At 41.4% G+C, this 15,659-nt stretch overlaps 1 protein-coding gene across 1 annotated transcript in view; it reads left to right on the top strand.

The window, feature by feature from the left end:
• itga7 (integrin, alpha 7) overlaps positions 1–15,659 on the top strand; it is a gene marked incomplete at both ends in the record, with an annotated part of 63,885 nt that overhangs the window by 4,268 nt on the left and 43,958 nt on the right.

Genomic DNA, 15,659 nt, shown 5'->3' with positions numbered 1-15,659 from the left:
ATTGAAGATGCATGTCCAATTGCAGACATAATTGGTGCCGTTATGGTTGGGGTTAGAGTAAAGAGGGACTGAATCTGAGTCAATGGAATGTCCCCAAAAGTTACCAAACCAAGATGCGTGCTTGTGCATGTGCGCGCGCGCGCGCGCGTGTGTGTGTGCGTGTGCGTGTGCGTGTGTGTGTGTGTGTGTGTGTGTGTGTGTGTGTGTGCGTGTGCGTACACATTTGGGAAATCTATTAAAATGTATACATTATTTAAAATTAATGTAGTTGTTGCACCTGCTCCTACTGTACACAACGTTTTTTGTCTTATTTCTCAGAAAACAAACATGTTTCCATCAAGTTATCATTATAGAAATAGAGGATAGAGTTGTGGGTTTTCTCCTGTGATTTCACAGAATTTGCTTGAATTTGCTTCGTCATTGATACCATAAAGATGCTGATAATGTAGAGCACTGCACTGGCATTAGGCGTATACGTATACTTTCAGAGTGCTTACAGTACAGTACGACTACATCAGTCTGTAGCCTACTCACTAGACCAGCATTTACTGTTTGTGAAGATGCCAAGAAGACTGGGTGGGTGAGCCTGGCCATTGTACAGTACAGGTTTTTACAGTGGCTTTACTGGGAAAGGAGGCTTTTACAGTGGTTTTACTGGTGCAGTTCAAGACTGCTGCCCTAGACTCTGCAGTCTGCACAGTTTACAGCACTATAGAGAATAAATATTGCTGCTACATTTTAATTAGTTAGCTTTGTGTGTATGTATGTATGTATGTATGTATGTATGTGTTATGCGTATGTATATACTGTACTGAATTTCCCCCTTGGGATAATAAAGGTTATCTATCTACTGTATGTGTGTACAACTATGTATGTACGTGTGTGTGTGTGTGTGTGTGTGTGTGTGTGTGTGTGTGCGTGCGTGCGTGCGTGCGCGCGTGCGTGCGTGCGTGCTTGCGTGCGTGCGTGCGTGTGTGTGTGCGTGCGTGCGTGTGTGTACATGTGTCATCTTGTAGGCCACTGTTTACACAAGTTAGTTTGTTATTCTGTGTTCTGAGTTGTGCACATACCTGTGAGGAGTTGTGTGTGTTTGTGACTGTGTGTGACTGTGTGTGTGTGTGTGTGTGTGTGTGTGTGTGTGTGTGTGTGTGTGTGTGTGTCTCTCATCATCCCTCTGCTTGCCAACAGATGCTTTGGCTGGTCTCACGGTGGACTGGACTGGAGCACTCATAAGGCTCAAATCACATCGCCTAGAGAGAGAGAGCACATGAATAAATGATAACAACACGTCCACATTTAAACCTTTGGAAATGTTTACTGCATGCCTGTAAACAAGACGTGGCCTTCGTTTTCCTCTCATGTCATGTGCCTCTGCAATTAATATCAATACATCTTTTTGTCTTAATTACTTAGCCCTTGTTGATTATTAATTAGGATATTTAATCAGATGAGGTGCTTGTTTGTTTTCTTGTATGATTTTTATTATATTTCGTATACATCCCATTACAGCATTACAGTAAGTAATTGTTAATGTTTTTTTTTTTTTTTTTTTTTTTTTTTCATCTGAACCCTTACAGCAGTTCCACACTCTATGGATTAGTAGGCCTATTAGCTAAAGTGATGGTAGTCGAGAGTTCCCTGCCATGTCGGCCTACAAACAAATGCCTTTGCACAAAAACACTCCACATGAAAAAAAAGAATAAGACGAAAATATATATGAACATAAATAACATTACGATAAGCATCTCTCCCTCCCTTTCCAGAACGGTTTTCAAATAAGAAGTTCGCCATGTGTCAATTTACTACAGCGCCACATTAAGGAGCTCCATATTTAACCAATGGCTCCTCAGTTTACCCGTGCTGGAGTCATCCTGTCGCCTGGTAAGACCAGTGGAATGACAACGGTAGTCAGACAGGACCCTGTGTAGAGACACCCCTCTGCTGCCTATTTAACTGCACCCAGGCCAAAGCATTCTTAGTACCAGGATTAAACACAGAATGACAACATGCTTAAGGCATATTTAGTCCATTACTGTGGTCCTGTACATACTGTAATTCACCAGAGGCTGAGGGCATGTCATTTCCCTGAGATATAAGTAGTCTATGCCAGTCATTCCCAAACCCTTTAGCTCAAGACCCAATAGAGAAATTAGACAACTTGTTGCTTCGGGCAGCGTTATGAGCTTGTAGATCTGCTATTTTCACTTCTTCTTATAGATTTTTTTAATTGATGGAATTTCATAAAGTTTATGTATTATTTATTCATGAAATTACTTTAAAAATACCATGAAAAATTAAGAACAAAATGTATGAAACAAAAGAGGTATTCATTTACTCGCGACCCATACAAATTGGTATGTTGTCAATCTGGCTTACCATCGTCAAAGAAAAGTTCCTCTTCCTTTCATCAGAGAGTGTTTTTGAGAGAGGTGTATACCCAAGAAAAAGGTATGAGCGTTGTAATTCTAGAAACATTGTATACCTGTCCTGCAGTAACCACATGAATCTTTGTTATGGGGTGGACATTCATCAGAAATAGCAGATCTCCTAATTTCACTGAAGAGATTCAGTGTAGAGGGAAAAAAGGACCTAGTATAGAGCCTTGGGGACCCCAGTTAAGAAGTCTCTTGTTAGTCCTTCCGGTGAGTCTTAAAGTTGTCCCCCCCCCTCCCCCATTTCAATAATTGAAAAGTAAAAGGTTAATAAGGTTAAACACACACACACACACACACACACACACACACACACACACACACACACATATACTGGTAGATGTGGTTTAGCAGGACCCTTTAGCTCAAACCTGCGGTTTACAACATTAGCAGGACACCACTTTCCACTTGCTTTACTAATATGTGGAGCATGTCAAAAAATCTATTTTGAGCCATAGAACACATATTTCACTTCAAAAGTTGAATAAACTCAACACAACTCAAGTTTTAACAATCTGACAAAATCCTACATTAGGAGGACATTAGATAATTAGGTTCTAAGCTCCGCCCATGTGAATTAACAGGACTAACTACATTAACAGGACAGCTGCAATTAAACACATGAAAATATGTCACTGCAGGGTATTTAAGGGTCAAATGTGATTAAATGTGACATAGCTAAAACACAAACAAGGCATTCTATTGATGTTTTTAAAATCTCTTCCTAAGACACATTTGTTTTTTCGCTGGCTTTTAATGTTCCTTAATTTTCCTGCGCAAATCGCTACACAGTATGTCTACACTCATGTCATCAACATGGATCTGTCCCATATAGCGCCCCCATCAGGCCGATTTTTTCAAACACATTTTGGACACTGCTCCTACAAATTTTGCCCTAAAATCACGAAAATCGGTACACCCCACATTCTCTGAGCCAACCAAAACTATACATTGTCCACACAACTAGGAACCAATGCCAGTTACATCCGTCTTTGTGTATACATGTGACCTGACGGTCGCTTATCTCCCGATTAGGGAGTCTTACTGGTAGGCCTGTTTGTCATTTATGCACCATGTACAGCACTTCGGTCAATGTCTCTTGCCTACAGTGGTGTGTTAATGTTTCAACACCTGACCTGCCCTCAGGATCAACCATACAAGTGGAATATAAGCAGTAAACATGCAGGACTGGAATGACATCGATACAAAGCTCACTAACTAAGTGTTGTTGGTGCCACTGAGATGGTAAACTACAATTCAATGCAATATGACTACTGTGTGTGACTTAGCAGGCCTGAGAACAGGCTGAGAGATGTGATTTCAACATCTTCAATGTTGAGCTACTGTTAATAAAGTTCTGCAGTGAACAAACTAGCATTTTCATCCATCTTGTCGAAGGGGGACATTGAAAATGTCATGACTGAGGGGTCAATAGACTTAAGCTTTGTGAAGTTAACTTTACAGCTCGTCTGTTATTCTTGACTTCTTTAGAGATTTTCATAAGAGATTTACTGGAAGGGTTATAAGACCAAAAACTATAGCTGAAAAACACACCAATCATGAACAAGGTTCAACATTTATTTTTTGTAGGACACAGGAATGTAGCCCTGCCCCGCTGTAATCAGACAAAATTCGGGGAAGACCGCCAAAGCACCTCAGACCGTAGGGATGGGACAATATACGATATTATCGTTTATCGTGATAAAAAACACTCACAATAATCATATTGTGGAGATTTAATTTATCGTGATATCATCCTCTGTCATACACTGGGATCAATTCACCTTTTATTTGCCGAGCTGCATATCCAGTACTATTTAAACCCTCTATAATTGGTAAAAGGTACATAATATATGTACTTGATACAGTAGTTTTTCACTCTCTACCAAATCTCTTTGCCAAAAAATAGACGATCTACAAGCTCACAATGCTTCGTGCTGCGAGCTTGTAGATCTGCATGATTACTGCATGATTGATCTGTCGCAAAGCCCTCTCCCTAACTGTGAGGATTGGACGACAGCGTAGCAAAACACTTCCACCCAAAGTTGGCTCCCATAACCCGCTAAAAAGCCCGTACCTTGGCCCCCCATCGACCGGGAGAGACGGGGCCAGCACCCAGGGGGTAACCAGGGGCCCAGCCACTGCCAGGGCTCCCCACGGACCCCCTGGGAAAAAAATATGGGAAAATAGTCAAAAGTAGCCGATCATAAATGTGACCCGATTAGGGAGTCTTACTGGTATATAGGCAAATTAATATCAAAAACATTTATATTACATTATTACGGCCATGGTGAAACGTTGCTGCTGGGGGACCTGCTACAGTGATTATAGCTACCCAGAACATTTGAAGGGAGCATTTTTCAAATCATTTTCCGAAACCAAAATCTGCCTTAGACTGCAGCCTGTCGATTGTAGGTATAAATTATCGATACATTTGTTGTTTTTGGGTCAGTTTTAAGTGCACTGCAATTAAGCAATGACATTGTTTTTTCCAGCGGGTAAATGCACAGGAAGAAAAATTAAGTGAATCTTTAAAATATAGCAGATCCACAAGTCTAGGTATGCAGGTCGCCGGTTCGATTCCCGATCCGGACGACCTTTGCCACATGTCATTCCCCATCTCTCTCCCCATTTCCTGTCTGTCTACTATCCTAACAAATAAAGGCATAAAAAGCCCAAAAAACTAATCTTAAAAAAAAAAGAAAGTCAGGTCTGAGATTTATCACCCAGCCCTACTTTAATGTTGAGTTACATGTTGTATGACATCATTTTTGTAGCTGCAAGGAATAATTATGGCAATTATAATTTGATAATTGATTTGCAGTATCTCATAAGCTACAGTGCGTTACTGCATCCCCATTATTCAGTTGCCTGCAAATGTATAAATAGGCTACTTTTTCCAGAATTATGTTTAATACCAGCGTTAGTCCAGAAACCCCCACATTTACATAAATCAAAACATCTATTTTCAATAAAGTAGTAAATGAGGATCTCCCTCAATTGATCTTTTCGAGAAATTAAATAAAGGTTGAATGAATGCAAATCTTTTGTATTGCTAAATGCTCATGATGTCCCCGAACATGCCATGACAAGGCAAATGTTTTCTTTGGATATTAATGTTATCACCACCGGCACCACCAAGATGGTTACTTTGTCAACTATCATTATTCTGATATTGCTACCATGCTGTTATGTAAAAATGTTCATATTCTGTTCACACAGTGGTTCTCAAAGTGAATTCCAGGTTGGAATGCACTTTGAGAACCACTGTTCAGGCCCAGGGACTCTGACACTGTTGTTTTTGACAACAAATTTTGATTTAGTTTTGAATAAAATGTCATTTAATTTTAGTCATAATTTTAGTCGACTAAATATCATACATTTTTAGGCGACTAAATCTACAGTTCATTTAGTCAACTAAAATGTATTTTGGCAGGCCTTGATGGCATCGTAATGAGTGATTTTACACTTGGTTGTGTGCTGAAAATAGCAGATCTACAAGCTCACAACGCGTTGTGCGACACGTTGTGAGCTTGTAGATCTGCTATTTTCAGCACGCACCACTTGAGAACAACCAAACATAAAATGACTCTCTACTCCACTAGTCCCTCCCTAACGTTTTAGTCTAGTTTTGATTTTGTTGACGAAATTGTCAATATAATTAGTCTTAGTTTTAGTCATCACAGCTTAGTTTTTATTTAGTTTTTGTCAGTGAAAGAAATGCAATCGACAAATACTTTTCGTCATAGTTTTAGTCAACAACATCTACACTGCTCTGACAGTACAAATGGAACCAAATGAACACTAAGTCTCATGATGCAAGGTTAAATTAACATTATCTGTCTGTCTGTCTGTCTGTCTGTCTGTCTGTCTGTCTGTCTGTCTGTCTGTCTGTCTGTCTGTCTGTCTGTCTGTCTGTCTGTCTGTCTGTCTGTCTGCCTGCCTGCCTGCCTGTTTGTCTGCCGATTGTTAACCAATTTGAGTTAAGCTCTCCTCCACTCTTTTCAAAGATTTCACCTTGTGCAGGGAAACCCTTTCACTCATTCTTTCCACTGTAGCCCACTTGCTGATTACTAGCTTGCAATGCAATCAGCCACTGATCAAATTCACCTGTGCTGCCTGCCCATCCCCCATCCCCCATCTCCCTCACTGCACTCACTCAAAACTGTGTGAGTGAGAAGCTGCCCCTCCCCCCACAGTCAGTTGGTTTGTTTGTATGCAGTCTGTACAAGGCAAGGCTTTAAATACTGTGAATATGTGTGAAAGTAAATCCTACGTGTTACTTTATGCTTAGGGTAGTCTTACTAGTGACTATATACAAATGGAACCAAATGGAACTCATAATCTGTGTAATCTATGCACATGGCTTATTTTTTTGTTCTGGTTAGTTAAAGCAGTGGTTCTCAACCTCTGGGTCAGGGAATTATTTTGGGGAGGGGGTCCCCAGATGATTATCTAAATGACTGTGCACCATTGCTTTCTCTCTGAACAGTAAACATACAGCATAAGGTTTAAGTGTAAGGGTATCTTCAGATTTCTAAAGTACCCTTCCGTAATCAATGGGGGCAATTTACCCCTTTTTGTGCAGATATATGACCGATTTGTTGCATGTCTGAGTCATCATGACATCACTGAGATGCCATAGACTCCTACCTACCCACTGTCTGACGTGACCTACCACTGCCGGATGCACCCACGCACACGCGCACACACGCACCTCATCCCGGATTGTATAACAGATTTCTTAAGCCCGGTTCACAATGCAACATGCTAGCCCAGATGATCCTTTTGCCGTCCTATAACCTAAAAGCCTAACATGGGTTGTGACAGCACTGAGAGTAGAGACGTGCTACAGCCAATCAGAGAACAGGACAGGTGGCTTGTTTGATTTAATTCACACATTATTTTCTTTTATATAATTAAAAGACTGTTTGTCTGTCTGGATCAATCCAGTGATATAACTTTAATAATTCTCGTGGGCGAATCCAGGTGTGACAGAACACTCTCAATGGAGCTATTGTAGTCCAGCCTGAGGATGCAGTAGCCTAGACTCCGAACCTCTTCAGGCGATAAAAGCAATATAGTTGCAAATTCTTTATCCTCACGTGCGTTGTGTCCCACTTGAGCTCCTCTTTATTGTGTACTTCAAGGAACTTGTGTACTTCAAGGAACTTTAAATCCCTGCTCCCTCAAGCAAGGAGATGAGGATTAGATTTGAGTCTGGAGGAATCAAGCAGGTTAGACTGATTGTAGTCCGAGCATTTCAGGCAAAAAAGTGCGCGATTCCATCAAAATACTGCACAAACTGGCCGGACTATAGTAACATTGTGTCACATATGAGGAAATGGCATATTCGGGACAACCTTGGTAGTAGGCTAATAAGGCTATGCTTTATTCAAGCCAAACGAGACACTCTATTTGGTGCTTTATGATCCCACAGGGAATGCTACAATTTGTCAATCAGTGTCATCACCGATAAACAAACTTTTACTGCACTGTTTTTACAGTACAGTAAAAGTACAGACAGTACAGTACAGACAGTACAGTTCAGTGATAAAAGGTCAAGGTCACAAGCTTATTTAGAATAATTTGACCTTAGAATTGTAGTAAGCTACTTTGGTGTCATATACTGTATCTGAAGGCTAGTGAAGTCACTGATCTACAAGATGTACACACAATTCGTAACACAAGAATTTTGCCTATACTGTGTAATACTGTGTAGAGGAATAATTCTAGAATCAGTATCGGGATTTAAAGGGATATTCCATTTAAAAAAACTCTGCCTTGCATGGGTCTGCCTCCCCAGGCTCAGGGCCTCTCCCCCACACACCCATTGTAACTTCAAACTCCATTATATTTTTTTCTGGTGACTCATACTACCCTCCTAATACATGAGCAGGCCATGTTTTTTTTTTCGATACAATTTTTCATTTATTTGTAATAATTTTAATTTTTCAAATTTTCCCAAAGAATTATTAAAAATAAATGAAAAGGGTTATTGAGAAAACACGGCCTGCTCACGTATTAGGAGGGTAGTATGAGTCACCAGAAAAAAATAGTGTGTGTTTTTAATGAAGTTTGAAGTTACAATGGGTGTGTATGTGGAGAGGCCCTGAGCCTGGGGGGAAAGATAACATTTACATCAAATATATAAATATTAAAAACTGTTCAGGGTGTTCATAAAAGCCTGATTAGATGATAAAGTGACCAAAATGATCTGTAGGCTTGAACTTAATTAGCATTTTTACCCAAGGGTAAAAATGGTGCCTGGGTGCCTGCCTACTCCTGTATGTCGGAGTTAACTTAAACTCATATGTACTGTACATGATGTCATGGTCATGATGTGGTCATGTGATACTGTATATAGGAGCTACGCTGATCAGCATACATGACTGTGCAGAGCTGCTACCAGTGGTGCTTTGGGGTTTTCTTTTCAGGGCGGACGGTCATTTATTGACGTCACATGCACGAGCGCCTTTAGATGTGTGCGTGCTAACTAAAAGTTTGCTTTGAACAAATCTCATCTATCACAGTAATGGAGCCAGGTAGCCTGAGACACGCACAATGCACATACAGTCACCGCTGGAAACCTACAGTAGGTGTTAAAGTAGCCTATCCATATGAATAGGGGGGTATGTGCAAGCCCACCACTCACTGCCTGCCTGGTAAACCTGTTATGCGAATAGCCATTTGATTACCATGGTCATCACTTGTATAGCTACACATTTTTAAAGTGACAGTTTAAGTACTTTCTAATACCTCTAGAGTGACAGTTTAAATTAAACATTGGCCAAATTGACAAATATTATGCAGAAATTGTGAAAATAGCCAATCTACATCCTCGTGAGCATGTAGATCTGCTATTATTATTAATTTAGGGGGTTGTGTCCTGAAAAGGTTGAGAACCACTGCATTAATCCATTTAGGCCTGGGGCCGATTCTAAAAATGCCTTTTAAATCCGGCCAAGATTTTCATTAAGAAAACAAATGCAATTCATTAATAAAAAATAGAAACATGTAAGAACCACAAAATGTACAGTCAATTGGATGAGTGGTTTGTAAAATATGCATAGCCTCCTTGGAGTGAGCTAAAATGTTGGCAAACTTGGAAAATGGACATTAATATAAACGTGATTTTTTGGGACGTTTTGATTAATTATTACACAAAATAACAATACAACAATTGCAATATCTGGTTAAATTTGTATAATTAAGAAACATTGTCTGTATGTTATGCAAATCATGTTGCAGGCCCATGGTGTGGCAAACCACCAACATGGTAGACCCCTGAACAGTGTTTATGCCAAGTTTAGTGTGGATTGGAGCAACGGTGTGCCTGTGGCAGCCAGGGGCCCCTGGGAGCCACATTGGGCCCCTTGTGTTGCTATTATAATGGCCGACCCCTGAACGGTGTTTGTTCAATCAAGTTTAGTGTGGATCGGAGCAATGGTATGCCTGTGGCAGCCAGGGGCCCCTGGGGGCCACATTGGGCCCCTTGTGTTGCTATTATAATGGCCGACCCCTGAACGGTGTTTGTGCAATCAAGTTTAGTGCGGATCGGAGCAACGGTGTGCCTGTGTCAGCCAGGGGCACCCGGGGGCCACATTGGGCCCCTTGTGTTGCTATTATAATGGCAGACCCCCTGAACGGTGTTTGTGCCAAGTTTAGTGTGGATCGGAGCAACGGTATGCCTGTGGCAGCCAGGGGCCCCTGGGGGCCACGTGGGGCCTGTGGTGTTGCTATTATAATGGCAGACCCCCAGAACGGTGTTTGTACAATCAAGTTTAGTGTGGATCAGAGCAACGGTGTGCCTGTGGCAGCCAGGGGCCCCTGGGGGCCACATGGGGCCCTTGGTGTTGCTATTATAATGGTAGACCCCTGAACGGTGTTTGTGCCAAGTTTAGTGTGGATCGGAGCAACGGTATGCCTGTGGCAGCCAGGGGCCCCTGGGGGCCACGTGGGGCCTGTGGTGTTGCTATTATAATGGCAGACCCCCAGAACGGTGTTTGTACAATCAAGTTTAGTGTGGATCAGAGCAACGGTGTGCCTGTGGCAGCCAGGGGCCCCTGGGGGCCACATGGGGCCCTTGGTGTTGCTATTATAATGGCAGACCCCTGAACGGTGTGTGTGCCAAGTTTAGTGTGGATCGGAGCAACGGTGTGCTTATGGCAGCCAGGGGCCCCTGGGGGCCACATGGGGCCTGTGGTGTTGCTATTATAATGGCAGACCCCTGAAGAGTGTTTATGACTAACGTTATTCACCCAAAATGCTATGTCATTGAAATGTTCATAAAAACATGTATGTGCATTAACAGGACTCTGACACCCAGCCAATCAGGTGCTTCAAAACATACACTGTGTGTGAATATTCATGAGCTTGTGTATGAACATGCAGTAGCATTACACAACCTATGGGGGCGCTGTTCAGACACAAAAAAGTCGGGTGTATGTGTATTAACAGGACATCAAAAAAAAAGGTGGATTTGGGCTCTCTAGACCAATAGAAACACTTCTGCTATTTCAGAATTGTCCATGAATTAGCAGGACACCAGTCCTGTCCTGCTAATCCAAAATGTCCTGTTAGTGTGGTGTGTATTCAGGCCAATTGTCCCGTTAAACCACATTTACCAACACACATACACACACACACACACACACACACACACACACATACAGTACATTGATACTTACATATACACATAAACACATTATATTATGCATATACACATAATTACAATCAGTTATGAATGTGATATTCTGCCTCAGGGAAACGGTATAAACCATATCTTGTTAACGGTATACATTTATGCACATTCACAGATGTTATTTCCCAGTCTTGGCTAATAACATTTCAACCTTCTCTAACGCCTTCAGGTGTCAGTTGTATTTCCCTTTGCACTGTTAACCACTTCAATCCCGTCCATATTCTGGGGGTTAACATTAGCCAAAAATAGCCGATGTACAAGCTCACTATGCATCACAATCGTAGCCTATCAGGAGGGAATATGGGAAATGTTCCAGATGCATGTTGCTGACATGAGTTGCGAGATACTGTGTCAAAAGCTGCTGTCAGACCCAAGATAATAAGATTAGATGTTTTCTCTGAGATTGTGTAAATTGATGAATCATCATTCAAAATTAAAACATCAGGTAAACTAGGAATACAAGTTCTGGGTACATCAGATAGCTGAGGTGATTCATCAGATGAATAATCGTATTGCCAGTACCCTGTGACATCAGAAATATCTTTGGTATTTCCATAACTACTGTAGGACCACTGCTGAATCATACCTTTAGATGTTCAATGAATAATATATTGTTCATAGTGCACTCAATTTATTATTGCTGCCCGTCCCGGGCTTATCAAAGGAGCTCTTGTCAATTTACCTCAAGATGTATTCATTAATGATTATGAAAGGGTCTGAAAGTCCCTGAAACATATTGTAATTAGATGCTACTGAGTCATGTCTCCTTTGAAGTGAGAAAGGTTTGGGGTTTCTGTAGCCTTTGGCCCCATTGTGTTATAGAGTTATTGTGTCTTAAGCCACCCGACTCGTTAGTGAACATGATATTGCTACTGTACTTTGATGCTCTGCTCTGTTCTTTGTCATAATGGTATCATGCAACTCATGAGGCAGCTTATTATGCTTCACACATTAGTCATCGTAACCCTTTTGGAAAATCACCATGACTGTGTGGTGTTAGGATGGATGACAGGGATACAGGTACATTAATGTCAGGGATTACATCCTTCACAGACATTCAGCTCCAACTGCTGCTGGCATGCTAATGGAAATATGTCAGTCTGCTTGGTCTTATCTCTTGGCCTGAGCTTATCGTTATAGAGCCCCTGGAAGGTCCTTTTCAGTAGCCTACGGCAACAAAGGTCAAGGCATAAAGCCTGTGGTCCCCAACCCTCTCCCCTTCCGTTTAGCTCATATAGCACCACTACGTCATGTTGACTGATGTGCTGTAAGGTGATCCTGGTCACCGATGGCTTGGAAGGAAGTGAAGGAATGCCACACACGAAGGGTGGTACTGGAGAGGCCCAGAGATGGCATCTTGGACCAGTGCAGCGGCAGCTATGTTGATTGTGTTCAAAAAGTCAAAAGCATTGCTTTCTTTTTTTTTTAAGCTATAGCTCTGGTACTGTACCGCTGGGAAAGATGGTAAGAGAAATGAGAGGGCGTGTGAGTTTGTTCTTCCCGGTGTTATGTATGTTTCTTCTATTTATACTGCTAGGAGAGGCGCTTCCGCTAATAGCTGCAGCCTGATGAGAAGGGGATGTCCCCCCTCTATGGTTAGTCAGTCTCCCCAAGTATGTTTGCATGTTTGTATGATGTACTGTAGCAGCAAAATCTTTTACTATGTGTGTGTACTGTACACGTCTGCTCATCAGCAACGGTGTAAAGTAACTGAGTACATTTACTTACATTTACTAAGTACAAGTTTGAGGTATTTGTACTTTACTGGAATATTTCCAATTTTTATTACTTTTACTTATACTCCACTACATCTCAGAGATAAATATTGTACTTTTACTCCACTACAATTATTTGAAAACATTAACTTTAACTAAATTTGTGCATATTTAATATTATTACAAAATATACATTACATTTTTTTACAACAAGGGTTCATATTTTAGATTGTAATTAAAGAATATAAAAGATGAGTGTTAAAATTATTTCATTTACTTCTTTCTATTGTTTTAGAGATTCTTATTTCAGTGGTGGGGGCATGCGTACAAGTGGCTAAATATGTAATTTTACACAGAATAAGCCCATTCCCAAGATACAACACAACCTTTCATGGTTGGATGTGACTTATGGGGGCTAGAAGTGTTACTGTAAATAGCAATAAAGAAACTGCTGGCTTATTGTGTCTAAAAAGACATATTTAGCCACTTGTACGCATGCCCCCATGCGTACGCATGCCCCCACGCATGCCCCACATTTTAGCACGATAAACACGATAAAACAATTGAACGAAGCAAATGAAAACATTTTAACACTCACTTTTTCTTTTCTCTAAATTACAACCTAAAATATGAACCCATTTGTAAAAAAACAAAGTTGTCCTTTAATGTCGACCCTATACACTTCAGCCATTTGAAAATAGCCAATCTACAAGCTCACAATGCATTGTAATGTGACCCATTGTGAGCTTGTAGATCTGCTATTTTCAAAGGATTTGAAAACCTGCAATGGGACATTCTGTATAATGTGTACTTTAGCTTTTGGTATTTTAAGTACATTTTCATACCAATACTTTTGTACTTTTACTCGAGTACATTTTGAATTCTGGACTTCTACTTGTAAGGGTGCCCTCACACCAAAATACCTCTGAGAGTGGAATCCGCGTTCCGCCAATGCATTTCAATGAGAGTGAAGCGATTTCATGCCAGCAGAGGATTTCTGCAAAAACGCTCCCTTATCATTGAAATGCATTGGCGGAACACGGATTCCACTCTCATAGGTATTTTGGTGTGAGGGCACCCTAACAGAGTATTTCTATATTGCGGTATTGATACTTTTACGGTTACCTAAGTAAAAGTGTGGGTACTTTTTCCACCACTGCTCATCATCTCATACATCCTGCTCCTCCACAAAGGTCATCTATCACCTGCAGCCTGGTACTGTATATAGACAGGATGAAGTGGTTCAGCTCTGTTAGAACGTTGGTATGATTGTTGTTGGGGCCCGATGTGGTTCCTTCTTCATCCTGGGGATATCCTAAACTATTGTCTGGAGTCTCTGTAGGTTAATGACAAAGGCCAGAGGAGAACGGTCGGACTTGTTCAAGCTAACAGGAAGGCCACATGGTACACAAACGTCAGTGATGCATCATGAACGCACAATTTGTCGAACTTTGATTTTGAAGCTGATTATAGGTCATTGTATTTGATAAAGTCTCTACTGAGGCCATACTCTACGCTCATATGAACGTCTTGTTTTGTCCACATATTAAAGCATGAGATTGATGTTGGATTTTCTATTGTTGTTCTATGCGGCAAAGGTCGTCCGGATTGGGAATCGAACCGGCGACGCCGCCAGGCGTCCATGCCTATGTGGCAATGAGTTGTATGCGCCTGGACCAGTAGGCCAACAGGCAGCCGGGCACCCCCTCTAATGTTTTTCTAACCACTGGTCATTGTTGGCCATTGGGGAGGTGAAGTTTATGTGTCCTCTCCCTCATACCTATTGTCTTCCAGTAACAGATCCAAGAGTCAAGAGACTAGACATGGTTTAAGGTTGTGTACAAACTCCTCCTGCACGTCAAGGCCAATCAACTCCTGTTACCATGCAGGTGGCAGTTGTCTAGCAATTTACAACTGCTGGCAGGCAACATGAGGCAGATGAGCTTGATGGCATACTCTAAAATAGCATGAAGCACATATAAATGTTTAGTACCTTGCCAACGCTATGTAAGATTTCCCTACATACCTGTTAACTGGAACACATCCAGTTTCAGATTTGACTTATGTCACATGCTTATACAGTATATTGGTCTCGTCTCATGATTTAATATCAGCCTCCTTTCTTATGGAGGTGCAGTGCTTTGCCTTGGGTGGGGGAAGTCAATGGTCCTTTGCCCCCCTCTTTGATGCAGGCTGCAAATCTTCAATTAATGCTTGCTGTTGGGCCTCTCTCTGGCCTTGGGACACAGCTATTGTACCTCTCTACGCTGCTCCAGTGATTTCTCCAGTCCCTCTTTGTGTCAAGAGTTATTGAGGCATCACCTCATGACAGCAATTTTCGGTCGCTGCACATGTACCCTGCATGTCCCACTGTTTTTCATTTAACAAAAATATTTGTATTTTTCGTGTTTCAGTTTTTTGTCAGTTTGGGTTTATTACATTCTTCAAAACACTGTTAGAATGTTGGCTTGCTAGACTAGTCTGTTGGTGTCAGGGGAACTTGAATGCTCTCTGTCGCATGGCTGACATAGACTGGGGAAGTAGCCTAAGAGAAGCTCGGGTTGCTGTGAGGTTCATGTTTAGAACAAATTGATCTTCCCTGCGTCCATTATGAGCTGGAATGCACAGTTCAACTGTCACTGGACTATTATAGTAGGTTACAGTGTGTGTGTGTGTGTGTGTGTGTGTGTGTGTGTGTGTGTGTGTGTGTGTGTGTGTGTGTGTGTGTGTGTGTGTGTGTGTGTGTGTGTGTGTGTGTGTGTGTGTGTGTGTAAACCTAGACATTCTATTATTGTGGACTTCTCTGGT

This window comes from Nannobrachium achirus (genome assembly GCF_963921795.1).
Source record: "Nannobrachium achirus genome assembly, chromosome: 6".
Taxonomy (NCBI): Eukaryota; Metazoa; Chordata; class Actinopteri; order Myctophiformes; family Myctophidae; genus Nannobrachium; species Nannobrachium achirus.
The sequence above is the reverse complement of the archived record's forward strand: the minus strand, read 5'-3'. Positions and strand labels throughout refer to the sequence as shown.